The sequence below is a fragment of the Manis pentadactyla genome, chromosome 6, assembly GCF_030020395.1.
Source record: "Manis pentadactyla isolate mManPen7 chromosome 6, mManPen7.hap1, whole genome shotgun sequence".
Taxonomy (NCBI): domain Eukaryota; kingdom Metazoa; phylum Chordata; class Mammalia; order Pholidota; family Manidae; genus Manis; species Manis pentadactyla.
The window spans coordinates 25,987,117-26,000,920 of record NC_080024.1 but is presented as its reverse complement, the minus strand read 5'-3'; the positions used below and the strand labels follow the sequence as shown (position 1 = coordinate 26,000,920).

The following is a 13,804-nucleotide window of genomic DNA, read 5'->3' as shown; positions in this document are numbered from 1 at the left end:
GTTGTTAACAACAATAAAATTCTGTATAGGGGACTCAATGCACAATCATTAATCAACCCCAAGCCTAATTCTCAACAGTTTCCAATCTTCTGAAGCATAATGAACAAGTTCTCACATGGTGAACAAGTTCTTACATAGTAAATAAGTTCTTTTTTTTAGTGAATAAGTTCTTACATGGTGCCCTCTTTTTTCTTTTTAAAGGCCAAGAGATGGACTTGACATTCCTTTCTGCCCAAAAAAAGTAAATATGCTAATCAATCAATTGGATTTAAGTCCAATACGACTCGGTAGTTATTTCTGAATGAATTAAAATGCTGATAATTATTAGCAAAACATACACACACACACACACACACACACACACACACACAGAGCCATTTGTCTATTAAAGTTAAAGGTAAAAACTAAATAGGGAGATGAAATTGAGAATGCAACTAATTTGGGGGTAAGTTGGACTAGTTTCCATGTTTTCTCTCTCCTTTTGGTGTCTATTTCCCCTGACGAACTGGAATTTCAGTCCTGGCACCAGTGAAACAGGATCAGCGCTATAAATCAACTTGCTTTCAGAATAAAAAGACTTCAAAGTGCAAAGTAAGCACTGGTGACAGAAGAGCCTTCGGTTACCTGCTGTTTCTCTGTCAGCTGAGGTCAGCTCTCCATTGATCCCATTCTCTTTGGCACTTGGATAGGTGCTCTGTGACCCGTGCTCTCCAAAGGTGCCCTCTTCGTCCTCCCTGTACGGGAATCCATTGGCGCTTCTGACCAGTCCCTCCCCTGCCCCGCCTTGATCTTTAATCTCAGGTGGATGTGGGTGTGTGGACGCCTGTTAGTTGAGCTGAGGTCCAGTGAGGCACCTTTGCTTCATCTTTCCGATCATCTGCCATTCTTTAATGCCCTGTGACCTCTCCTGTGATTGGAAAAAGAAAAATAGTAGCCATTAATTTTGGCGAAATATGATCTGACATTAGCAGTACCAAGATAGGGCAAATTTATAGCAAGCTAAGTGGTTTGCTATGACCAAAAGTAAACATGTCCAATAATCCACTTTCAAAATCAAGAGGTAACCCTTGTTAATGCCTTGTCTTATATAGATCATTTATGACATATCTATTCTTTCAATATAATATCACTATCAATCTATATATCCTTTTTTTTAAAGCTACTGCTTGGCACTTAAGGACACATTTTAGTTAACTTTCACTGACATCAAGTAGACTGTAGAGTCAAACAATCCTTCAGTAGAGGGAAAACCTGCAGTATGAGAAAACTGGGTAGAAAAAGGTGGGAAAAGGAATGGCTGAGGAGAAATGTTGGATTATGGAAAATTATTCCAAGTACTCTTTTAAAAACAAAACTCTTCCTGAAACCTAGAAAAGGACGTAGTCAACATATTAGCCCTTTCAGTTTCAAAGTGTTCAGTTCAAATCAGAGGTGGGTATGTTATTCCAGATGTTATGTATTACAAGAAAAGATAGTTTTGACTTAATATTTTTTAGTGAATTTCCCTGAACCTTATCTACAGATTAGGGGGGCATGGTATTTTCTCTCAGTATAAATCTTACATAGAGAAAGGACACAAAGTATAGTATTAGAACTATGTCCTACTTTATGGTATTAATTCACAACTAAGTCAAATCAGATCTGGAAAAATTAAATCACTGACATAGATCATATATCATATAGGTGTAAATTAAAGTTTGAATAAGTTGTGGAGTAGGTGTTTTGCACAGCCTTCATTTATATGCTGATGCCACTCAGTTTAGAGGTGTAGTTGATGAGAGGTGATTCATGACTCGGTTTTGTAAAGCTGTTGGCAGCTATGTAGTCTCACTGAGAGCCTGCTGTCCCCACAGTGAGGATGGTAACATACGTGATGACACAGGCGACTATCCCTGATGGAAACTAAGAACACTTCCTCTTTTCAAACACAGTAACTCAAGCAAAAACCTCCAAACAAGAAAAAAAAATGTATTGAAACTAATTTACTGCTGGCTACCAAGGTTTGTTTAGAGATAGTCACAAACCAATTAAGCTGTAAAGAAAGTAAGTTTTCCTACCAGATTTCTAACAAGCATCATCTGTTTTTTACTGACTTTGGATGTTGTCCTCAGGTGCCCATTCTAGTTTTCTTTTCATACCAGGAAGAGCTAGAGGAGTGAACTCATTCAAACTAACTTGATGAAAACACAAAACTTCTCCCAAAATTGCTTCCCATAAAGGTTCTATTGATTGTCCCTAAGAAGGTAGTTAAGCAGGGTGTAAGAAGTTTAGCTTTTAAAACATTGACTGAAGGGCTTGTGAATAGATCAAGTAGCATTCCTGTATCACTGACAATGTGCAAAGAACCATTTGCACAGAAGGGTTTCCTCACTTGTAAAACGAGGACAATGATGCCTGAGTCATTGGTTTGTTACAAAGTTTCAGTAGAAAAAACTAAAGGGCTCAGCATAGTCGATGGCATGACCAATAAGTACTATAGGCTAGTGATGCTCAAAATAGAAGTCACTACCTTTGTTATTGTTATTATAATTATACAAAGTCATCATGTCTGAAATACTGACACTTCCAGTTTTTCTGGAATTGCTGGCATAAGAGACTGAAAACTTGGTAAGTGCAATAACAAGAGTTACTTGTGAATCTGTCCCCAGATATTGTGTAGGACTGAAGGAATGTTCCAAGACAGACATGGCAAATGTCTTGAGACTCATGAGAGGAGCGCATCCTCGGAATTAACTGTCAAGCCTGTGTATCTCCCTCTGAAAACTTCAATACACCTTTCCTAGAGATGATTCTGCAGTGTTCAAAAGATGTTTTGTCATGTCTTCCAGTCAAATATCAAAGGACCTAATTCAGGAGTCTAAGGATTATATTTCTTTTGAGTTTTTGTGGCAACTTCACATGTCTGATGGACTGAAGAAACTATCTAGATTCAAATTGTGACCTTCTAGATCACAATATTTTATTGATAGTGAGATTCTTGGCTCAGTATCCTTATGTTCACACGCTCTGATTACTTTTATTTTACCAGAATAGCTTAATTTCCATATTCTTATACGGTTCAATCCATTCTGTGCACAGATTGAACACTTGTAATTAAAAAAAGTTTCACATAAAGAAGTATATGTGACAACATGGATGGACCTAGAGGGTATTATGCTCAGCAAAATAAGCGAGGAGGCGAAAGACAAATACTGTATGATTTCACTTACTTGTGGAATCTAAAAACAAAACAAAACAAAATCAACAAAATAGCAATAGACTTACAGACACTGAGAAGTGACTGGCAGTTACCATGGGGGAGGGGTTGGGGTGGGTTGAGAGGGCGAGGGGGATAAAGAAGCATAAAAATTCTCAATCATAATGTAAGTTGGTAACAGGGATAGTAGTACCTCATGGAGAATATAGTCAATGATTCTGTAAGATCTTCCTATATTGAGAGACAGTAACTGTACTAGAGGGGTGAGGATTTAATAATGTGGGTAAATGTTGAACCACTGTGTTGTATATCTGAAACTAATATAAGATTGTATTATCAACTATACGTCAATAAAAAAAAAATTTATAAGAGGTACATGCTTTGTTAATGTCCCTTTTTTAAATTAATAGGTGTTTTATCTCTAGAACAGAATTTTTGATTTACAGAAAAACTGAACAGATTGTAGAATTCCCATGTACCTGTACACACAGTTTCCCTAATGAATGTTTTATATGAATATGGCACCTTTGTTATAATCAATGAACAATATTAATGTTATTATTAACTAAAGTCCATAGTTCACTTAGATTACTTTAGTTTTTACCTAATGTCCTTTTATTTTATTCTGGAATCCCAACTAGGATACACTACATTTAGTTTTCATGTCTCTTTATGTTCCTCTTGGCTGTGAGAATCTCTCAGACTTTCCATGATTTTGAAAACCCTGAGAGTACCAGTTAGGTAAATTGTAGGAAGCCACTCTACTGACATTCGTCTGTTTTTTTTTTTTCCATAATTTCAGTTGCATTATGTGTATTTGGGAGGAAGACCACAAGGGGAAAAGTGCTCGAATCACCTTGAGAAGTGCGGAGTTACCTGGGCATGTATACTATGAGCTTCCTAAGAGCTTCTGATATGCTACTGGGCACAGGGATCTCAGGGAGGAGCAGTGATGGGCAAAGCAGCCTGACCAGTCTTCCTCAGAACCCTTTTTTTGATGCCATGTTTATTAGCATTTCCAAAACGGCTTGGGAAAGAACTAAGGTTTTCACTTTAGCTCATATTTAACTGTGGGAGCTCTAGCTATAGATATTCAAGGTACTTAATTTGAGTACTCACAACTCCCAACTAAAATTGACAATTTCCTTTCCAGCCCAAGGCTTCTGGAAAAGATCTGTCAGTGACTAAAAATCCTCATCTTTAACCTAAAAACACAATGCTTAAACAAACAAGGGAGAGTGTCAACTTATCAGCACCCACATAAAATATTAAGATAGTTTGTTTTCAAGAGACCAGTCTTTTAAAAAGTAAACTCCTTAGTATTCAATACTTTACAGTATGGCATTCTTTTTTAAATGAATCAATAAAAACTAATTTTGTAAGAAGAAAAATCTGGCTGGCCATGCTGATTTTAACTAATATCAAGGGTAAAAAGTAAAGTGAATTTATTACTTAAAATGCTTCAGCTGACTTTCTGATAAGACTACTCAGATAATACACTTTAAAATGTTTGCAGATTAATTAGCTATCACTTTCTAATTTACTGAGTTTTTGGAATTTACACAGTCTAATCGTCTATTAAGTTACAATCATTTTTAGAGATTTCAGGCTAGAATTGGCATTGCTCTGACAAAACTACATTGACAGAAATATTTCTTTCTGTTCTACTGAAAAGCTGCTGGAATCAAAGGAGACACTATTAGGCCACATTCACTTATAATCACAACATGATATTATTAAAATAGCAACCATTTATAGTAAATTTCACTTAAATTCCTAATCAAAGTTTTGGGGTCACAGGTTATCTCCACTCTTCAAAATGGTATTACAACATAATTAAAAGTGATCATAGTTTCCTTTAATTTCTTCTTCCTGATGTACAATATTATTTTTACCTGAATTTCTTTGAAAACCTAGAATATGGAATTAAAGAAGATAAGAAAGCTGAGATAAAGGCCAATCCCCTCCAAGTCTACAAAAGGAAATTTGTGAGGTACCAGAAATTGTAAGTCTACTCCTACTGTGTAAACGGAAAGACTCTTCTCCCCATACTGCAAAGGATGACAGATTCTAACTGCTCCTAATTGCTGAATGGTTGGGGATCTGCTACACAACCTTCTGGTTTGATACTTAAGCTCAAAAACTACCTGAACTTTTCTCCCTTTTCCCTTCTCTAAAGCTGATCTTGATAATGTGACAAGAAAATTATAAAGTTAAAAAGAAATGTACTAAGTCCAAGATACTGCTTTACAGTTTATAATAAATTGCAATGGGGGTTTTAGCTGTTAGAACTGAACACACATGCCAATATTAATGGCGAGACAGTTACCTGTAATGTGGATTTTTAAAAAGAAATCGGAGTGATTCAAATTTCTACTTATGTCAGAATGAGATACTTCACTTGGCTTTATCATGCCATGGTTATTATGCTGCATATTATAGGGTCCCAGTATACTTCTCAATTAAGATACACAGCTGCAAAAAGAAGCTAAAAGATCTTGTACACATTAGTTATGTACTTGAGTGGTGAGCTTCAATTTTTGCTACCCTTTGTTATTAAACAATTTCCTCTTGATATTTGAAAGGTCTGTAAGGACAGACTTACTCTTCTTTCCTCAAAATTCCAGCTTTTCAAATTCCAGTTCTTAAAATTCTAGCTTTTTCAATCAATAAACTTTAAATCTGGTTCTCTTAATCGAATGTTCCTTAGTAAGAACACTCATGTTTTTCATTTCACTGATGGATAATTATGAAAAATGTAAGGTTTGTTAGTGTTTGGTGTCTGTTATCAACCTTCGATTATAATGACATGAGCTGAACTATACGACTTGTCACTGATTATGTATCTAACGTAATGAAGATTCAACCTCTATCATGATTATACAACCAGAATGAAAGCTGTCTTTCTACACATTAAATTCCAATTTGAAATGGTACATGGATTAATTCTTTGTCTATTTAACATATGTACAATTATTCAATATTGTTTTTAGATAGATTTGATGCATACATATTTAAGGCTGTAGAGTGAAATAAGTACTTTTTCCCACATTGAGTTAAAGGCTTTAGTACCATGAATCAGGAGCCTTACGAGTAGCCAAATCTCTTAGATAATTCTAGTTGAGAAACCCAAAGAAAGATAAAACAAGTAAAAGAATGGAAGGAAAAACAACAAAACAAAAGGAAGAACAGAAAAAAGGAAAAAATCCAACTCAATATAAAACATGGTTATATGGCAAAACTCAATCCCTGGTTCATGAAAGACATATTAGGTGATTTTTAATAAATAGAAAAAGTTATATAATTTTGTAAGCTCTTGGAGATACATTTTGTAGCTCATGGGAGATCTGTTATTGTTACTATCAGATTTCTAGAATATTGATTACAACACCAATAATAATATTTCTACTATACTGAGAATCTCTTATAACTAAACACATCTGCTTAAAAAATTTTCCAGACCTAAGACTGTAACACTCTATATTTCAAAACTCTGGGATTTTACTAGCATGCCTGTCCAGGTATTTACATAAATTCATATATGTATTTGTTTTTGTTGAGGAAAAATTTGTACTTGTCTAAATACAGGCAACCCAAAAGCCTGCCTCCTAATCTATAAAATTACTTTTGGAAACATTGCATTTTGTGTATGATTATCTCTCACATTAGGATTTATGAAATAAGTTAATTTACATTGGAATTTAGAAATAAGAAAATTTGTATTTTGCTGATTTCTGATATTCCTTAGACAATTAGGTAATATCTGTTCCCACATTTTCCTTTAATTACTAGGAACCATAATGCTTAACTGCAGTGTTTATTTCATTCTAAGAATTTGCAAATTTGTGTTCTATATCTTATTTTATACACAATTCCAACGTTTTATTTTGGGTATCATTCTTTTGAGAAAGTTATATAATATTATGTAGCACACAATAACTCTCATGTTGTCCTTCATGTATACAAAAAGAATAAAATAGAAAATAGACATCAACCTTTTCTATACAAAATGTTTTATAAGACCTAACAATATTTTAGATCTTTCAAGTAGGTTATAGGTTAACAAATGCTAGTGCAAATTATGATTTCTTGGAAAAAATAACATAAATTAGTTTTTAAAAAAATATTTCTTTTATCCATCTTCCCTAGAATATAGTTTTAATCACCACCCAAGCATGCATTGCTAATCAGCAAATGATAACTTTAAATGACAAATGACTTAACATATTGGAGGCTACCAAGTAACATGCTTTCGTTGGTTCTCTCTAAGGGTTCTAATATGTGCACATTAAAATTTAATGCATTTAATGCATTTAAAGGTCAGCTTAAAAAGAGAAGCATTTTCATTTGGACCCTCATTTGTCATTGGACTGTCTGAATATTATACACAAAAAATAGTTTGATATACTCTGATAGTTCCTGCACTTTCTTTCTTTAGAGCAAGTAGCAAATAGATATATTTAAGTGTAGCAGATTAGCTCCTGAGTAGGTATGCCCTGAGGACTTACAGATACAAGAAAATAAGATGCAGCTGTCACATTTCCTCCACTAGTTAAGGGAAAGGATACGAGGTAAGTAGAAATGCTCAGAAGAAAATGTACCTGACAACTTTGCTGTCTTTGAGCTACTGATGGATTTGTTTTCTCAGGGCAAATTCAGGGCTAAAGATGCAAATCAGAGATAAATTTTACTCAAAGAGAAGCCATTTCCTAATTTTCTATCTACTTAGTTGGAGGTTTTTTCCTTCCAAGTATGAAAAGGGTCATGCAAAACTAAGATGCACACAACTGAAACATTGTAATACTATACAAACCGACCAAAACACCATTTAGTCTTAAGCTGGGTTTCAAGTATTTATTGAATGTTGAATGAATTAAACATCAACCTCCTACCTCACAATAAACATATGGGAAAAGGTTCTGCCAGCAGTGGATTTTTGGCCAACATTAGCTTAGCGGGTGAGAAGAGAATGGTTCTGAATGTAAGTTTCAGGCATGGTAAAAGAAATGGGACTGAAGTTCTAACTCCACTGAGACCATATGAAAAATAACACCAGCTCACATAAATTAATAGGTCCTCAATACTAGTATACATTATAGAGACCATGTGACATTTGGGTTTATATATCTTTAAGATAAATTATTTCATCCCATTTCAGAAAAAGTTGAAAGTGAAATGATCCTCGGTGATCATCCATTCCAATGTATTTAAGGTGTTTTCAGCCAATTACCTCCAACGTCAATCTAACAAATTAGAATTTTCTGGGTATGGGGCTTGGAAATTGATATTTTAAAAATTTGACAGGTGTTTCTGATATGCTAAAGTTTGAAGATGTGTTTTCAGGCAAGCCTGCTGCACAGGACTTCAGAAGAGTACAGAGAGTGATAGAAACACACATATGAAACACCCCTGTAAAATCACTGCAGAAAGAGTTTAAGACAATTATCTCAATGGGTCACATGATCATTCTAACAAATAGGAGCTGAACATTTGACTTCCTCAGTTCAAGACATTTATGATGAGAAGATGGAGACCAATCATAGGACTGACTGGTTTTAATCAGCTTCCTGGGAATACCCAGGTCTTTGTTGTATATAATCCTACTTGAGGGAAGCAGAAATGTCTCAGAAGAATGTTTAAAATTACCCACTATCTGTGGTCATAAACCTACTTCATATTGTGAAAATGATGACTAGTCCTTGAACAGTCTATCTATGTCTTCAAATTGTCATTAGAATATCATTTTTAGATACTCCTTGGCATTCATTAATGGTTTAGGACACAAACACACTTCCTTAAAATATCTCAAATCCAATTATAATTGTCTTTACCCGCTAAATCATTTTGGAGATGAGTGTCAGTAATAGGCATGGTGTGATACGTGCTATTCAGAACTCTCAAAGAAGTAACTGAATGATTTGATAACTAGATAACTGAAATGTATGCTGAAAATGTCATTTAGCAGTGTAGAATTTCTTCTCTCAGGATTCCCATATAACCACAGACCTCATTGCTTTCCTTTGGGTTACAATATTAGAAAGATCACAAAGCACAGAAATTGTCACTGATTATAGTTACTACTAGGCAGCACTAAATACTCTCAAAAATTGGCAAAAAGAGAAATAATAAAAGCTTGGAAAATCTAAAGGAAAAATACACTGCATGCCAGATAGTCATGTCTCCATTTTTATAATGCACTTGGCATGGACAGTTATAGAATGTTTTCTATATTTTCTGCCCTGTTATCATGTAATGTATCGGTTCAATAAAAACACTGGGATTATAATTTTGTACTGCTGCATATCCAAAGATGAGCAAAAGAATAAAACAACTTGTAATATAATACAACTAAGCACATGAATATTGTTTCCTTTTCCTAAGTTGGCTCAGTCATGCCTTAATCTATTACTTTCCATGCCAGTAATACGAAGCAGAAACTTTTGTGTTGGCCCCTAACAGTATTAGAAGTTTATGTATAATCCATATCCTTCCTTATAAATGCTGAGGCATTCAGAGCTTAAATACTTGATGAACCAACTATAACGCTGTACTCCTTTTCTTTGTCTTCTATATAAAACTGAGGAAAAAGTTCTTCATGACATGAAAAAGTTAAGTTGAAAATCCATATATTTGTTTCATGTCTTCTCTGCCCCTTTTAGGCTGATTGTAAAATACCTATAAGGATGACTCACCATCAGACACCATGAATAACAAACAACTTGTATGAAGGAAGTTGGTGGGTGCCTAATTATTTTTGATGATGACGGATACAGAGTACAAAAAGAGAAAGTTTTAGGTTATTTTCAGAATTAGATAACACAAATAAGGCATAATTCCAGGCAAGTTGGAAGTGTCCAATACATGGTACCTATTGTTTGTTACCATTTAATGCCTTTTATTTGAACATTTTTAGCAATAGGATACATGCATGGTTTGCTTCATATTGAAAAACTGAGGCCAGAGAGAATAATTATCTGACCAAGTTAGACACATCCAGGGAGATGTGGAATGAGAAGCCAAATCCACTAGTACCCAGTCCATTGCTTGCTCTTTCACCAAGTAAAGAGACTGGTGCAATGGGGCTGGAACAAAAAAGAGAATCCAATCAATATAACCACATTAACTCCAAAAGCCTGTTCCACTGATAGCAACATTTAACTGGGTAAGGTGCTTGATGTGACCATGGTGCATAACCTATACGTCAGAGCTTTATATTATTTCTCAGCACTTTTTCACATTATGTAAGAGGACTAATAAATACCTTATATACATATCAGAAATAAATTACATTTAAAATGCTCCAAAGCTTTAGCCTCTACTGATGATATTAACTAAGGAACAGCACTAAGGTATTGGCGATATGGTGGAATAAGTAATAGATTTCCAAACAGGAAATGAGAGAAAATTAGAGTGGAATCCTGGCTCTCCCACTTGTAAACAGAAATGGTGCTAAATATGAATGTTAGTTTCATAACCATGTGACTAAATTTACAACCAATGAACAAATTAGTTTTGACCCCTAGATCAGTATTTTTCTTTCCTATATAAGAAATTCATCATAATAACTTTAATAAAATTTTCTTTTAGAATAAATTTAAGCTTCAGGATCAAAAGCTTAAGAGGGAAATTGTAATTTGGATTTTGACAATTAATGATCTTGTTTCAAACTTTTTCCAGCTTGAAATCTTCAGTGATGCTTCAGAGATTTCTTTACGGGTGGTGGGAACAGGGCCACAACCCAGGTGAACTTGAAGGCAGGGCCATTTATCACAAAAAGATGCTAGAATTAAAGAAAAAAAAAAAAAACAAATAAAACCTGAAAAGTTGGAGTAGAAAATGGCAGTCATGTAAAGAAAAAAAAGAATGATGGAGAGGACACTAACAAATGGAAACTCATCCCATGCTCTTGGCTAGGAAGAATTAATACTGTCAAAAAAACGGCCATCCTGCCTAAAGCAATCTACAGATTCAATGCAATCCCTATCAAAATACCAACAGCATTCTTCAACGAACTAGAGCAAATAGTTCTAAAATTCATATGGAACCACAAAACCCCGAATAGCCAAAGTAATCCTGAGAAGGAAGAATAAAGCAGGGGTATATAGCTTCCCAACTTCAAGCTCTACTACAAAGGCACAGTAATCAAGACAATTTGGTACTGCCACAAGAACAGAGCCACAGACCAGTGGAACAGAACAGAGAGTTCAGATATTAACCCAAACATATATGGTTAATTAATATATGATAAAGGAGCCATGGACATACAATGGGGAAATGACAGCATATTCAACAGCTGGTGTTGACAAAACTGGACAGCTACATGTAAGAGAATGAAACTGGATCATTGTCTAACCCCATACACAAAATTAAGTTTGAAATGGATCAAAGACCTGAATGTAAGTCATGAAACCACAAAACTCTTAGAAAAAAACATAGGCAAAAATCTGTTGGACATAAACATGAGCAACCTCTTCATGAACATATCTTCAAGGGAAACAAAAGCAAAAATGAACAAGTGGGACTATATCAAGCTGAAAAGCTTCTGTATAGCAAAGGACATCATCAATAGAAGAAAAAGGCATCCTACAGTATGGGAGAATATATTCATAAATGACAGATCCAATAAAGGGTTGACATCCAAAATGAATGGGTGTAAAGAGCTCACGCACCTCAACAAACAAAAAGTAAATAAGCCAATTAAAAATGGGCAGAGGAGCTGAACAGACACTTCTCCAAAGAATAAATTCAGATGGACAACAGGCACATGAAAAGATGCTCCACATTGCTAATCATCAGTGAAATGCAAATTAAAACCACAATGAGATATCACCTCACACCAGTTAGGATCCAAAAGACAAACAACAACAAATGTCGGTGAGGATTTGGAGAAAGGGGAACCCTCCTACACTGTGGTGGGAATGTAAATTAGTTCAACCATTGTGGAAAGCAGTATGAAGGTTCCTCAAAAAACTCAAAATAGAAATACCATTTGACCCAGGAATTCCACTCCTAGAAATTTACCCAAAGAATACAACATCTCAGATTCAAAAAGACATATACACACCTATGTTTATTGCAGCACTATTTACAATAGCCAAGAAATGGAAGCAACCTAAGTGTCCATCAGTAGATGAATGGATAAAGAAGATGTGGTACATATACACAATGGAATATTATTCAGCCATAAGAAGAAAACAAATCCTACCATTTGCAACAACATGGATGGAGCTGAAGGGTATTATGCTCAGTGAAATAAGCCAGGTGGAGAAAGATAAGTATCAAATGATTTCACTCATATGTGGAGTATAAGAACAAAGAAAAAACTGAAGGAACAAAATAGCAGCAGACTCACAGAACCCAAGAATGGACTAACAGTTACCAAAGGGAAAGGGACTGGGGAGGATGGGTGGGAAGGGAGGGATAGGGGGAAAAGCGGGTATTACAATTAGAACACATAATGTAGGGGGCGGGGCACGGGGAAGGCAGTATAACACAGAGAAGACAAGTAGTGATTCTCTAGCATCTTACTAAGCCGATGGACAGTGACTGTGATGCAGTATGTGGTGGGGACTTGATAATGGGGGTAGTCTAGTAACCATAATGTTGCTTATGTAATTGTATATTAATGAAACCAAAAAAAAAAAATGATGGTGAACTGGAAGTGAGGAATGTATGTAAAAGCATAAATTCAAAAATTAAATACTTAATGATTTTCCCTGAATGGGATTTGTTCTCGGCTAATTAAGGCAGAAGAGGGGATGAAGTCCTGGGGAATTTTAAGCAAGATATCATTTACTCTGTTTCTTGCCACTTTATCTGAGCTGCTCAGGGCCTTTATCTTTTGATGGACAATTCTTTCCACAAATGTAAGCCATGTGACTGATGCTTTGCCTCTAACATGTTTCAATTAAAATTTATTCCAAATTTAGTAAGTGTATATAGTCTTACAGCATAATCAGTCCATAGACCTTGTTTTCTATATTCCTTTGAACTCAATGCACTTCTTGTCAGTAGATAAGATCAAGCAAAGACCATCCTGTTATGAAAATTATAAAATCAAGCTTGATTTTGACTGATAGGACATTGCCCTATATTACCTCTAAAATGAATTTCAACTATAAAACTACAAATCTTTATTCATCAAACAATTACTTGTTGAAGAATGTCTCCAAACCATTAATGGAAAGGCTCTATGTAACAGGTAATAGGGAATGATTGGGAATAGAAGAAAAATATACAGCCCTTATGCTAAAGGAGCTCATATTTCATTGATCTAAAATGATTTAAATTATTTTATTAATTTCAGTTTGTGGTCTAGTTACGTACTATGTTATAAAGAGCTCTTTTTCATTAATCTGTATAGTATTAGGGAATATTTTCCTTGATGTTTAATGAGTCATATAAGATGGAATTCTTTTTTTAAATTTTTTTCCTTTTGATATGTTACAGTAGGTTACAAAGACACACAACCTGATCAGGTTGCATTCTTCTGATGAGACATTTAAAGAAGGAAATAGCAAATGTTCAGAAAAAGATAGAGAGCCTAAGTGGCTTAAGAACTGGATTATTTTCTTGAGAAATACTATTGGTAAATTGCTTTAGTGCGTA

At 34.8% G+C, this 13,804-nt stretch overlaps 1 long non-coding RNA gene across 2 annotated transcripts in view; it reads right to left on the bottom strand.

Moving 5' to 3' along the window:
- Positions 1 to 822: 822 nt before the first annotated feature.
- The window catches only part of LOC130684052 (uncharacterized), a 62,146-nt gene continuing 49,164 nt past the window's right edge, over positions 823 to 13,804 (bottom strand). For both annotated transcript variants that reach the window (XR_008998180.1, XR_008998181.1), the window contains one exon: positions 823 to 907. This is a non-coding gene — a long non-coding RNA (uncharacterized LOC130684052). The remainder of the gene's footprint in view (positions 908 to 13,804) is intronic.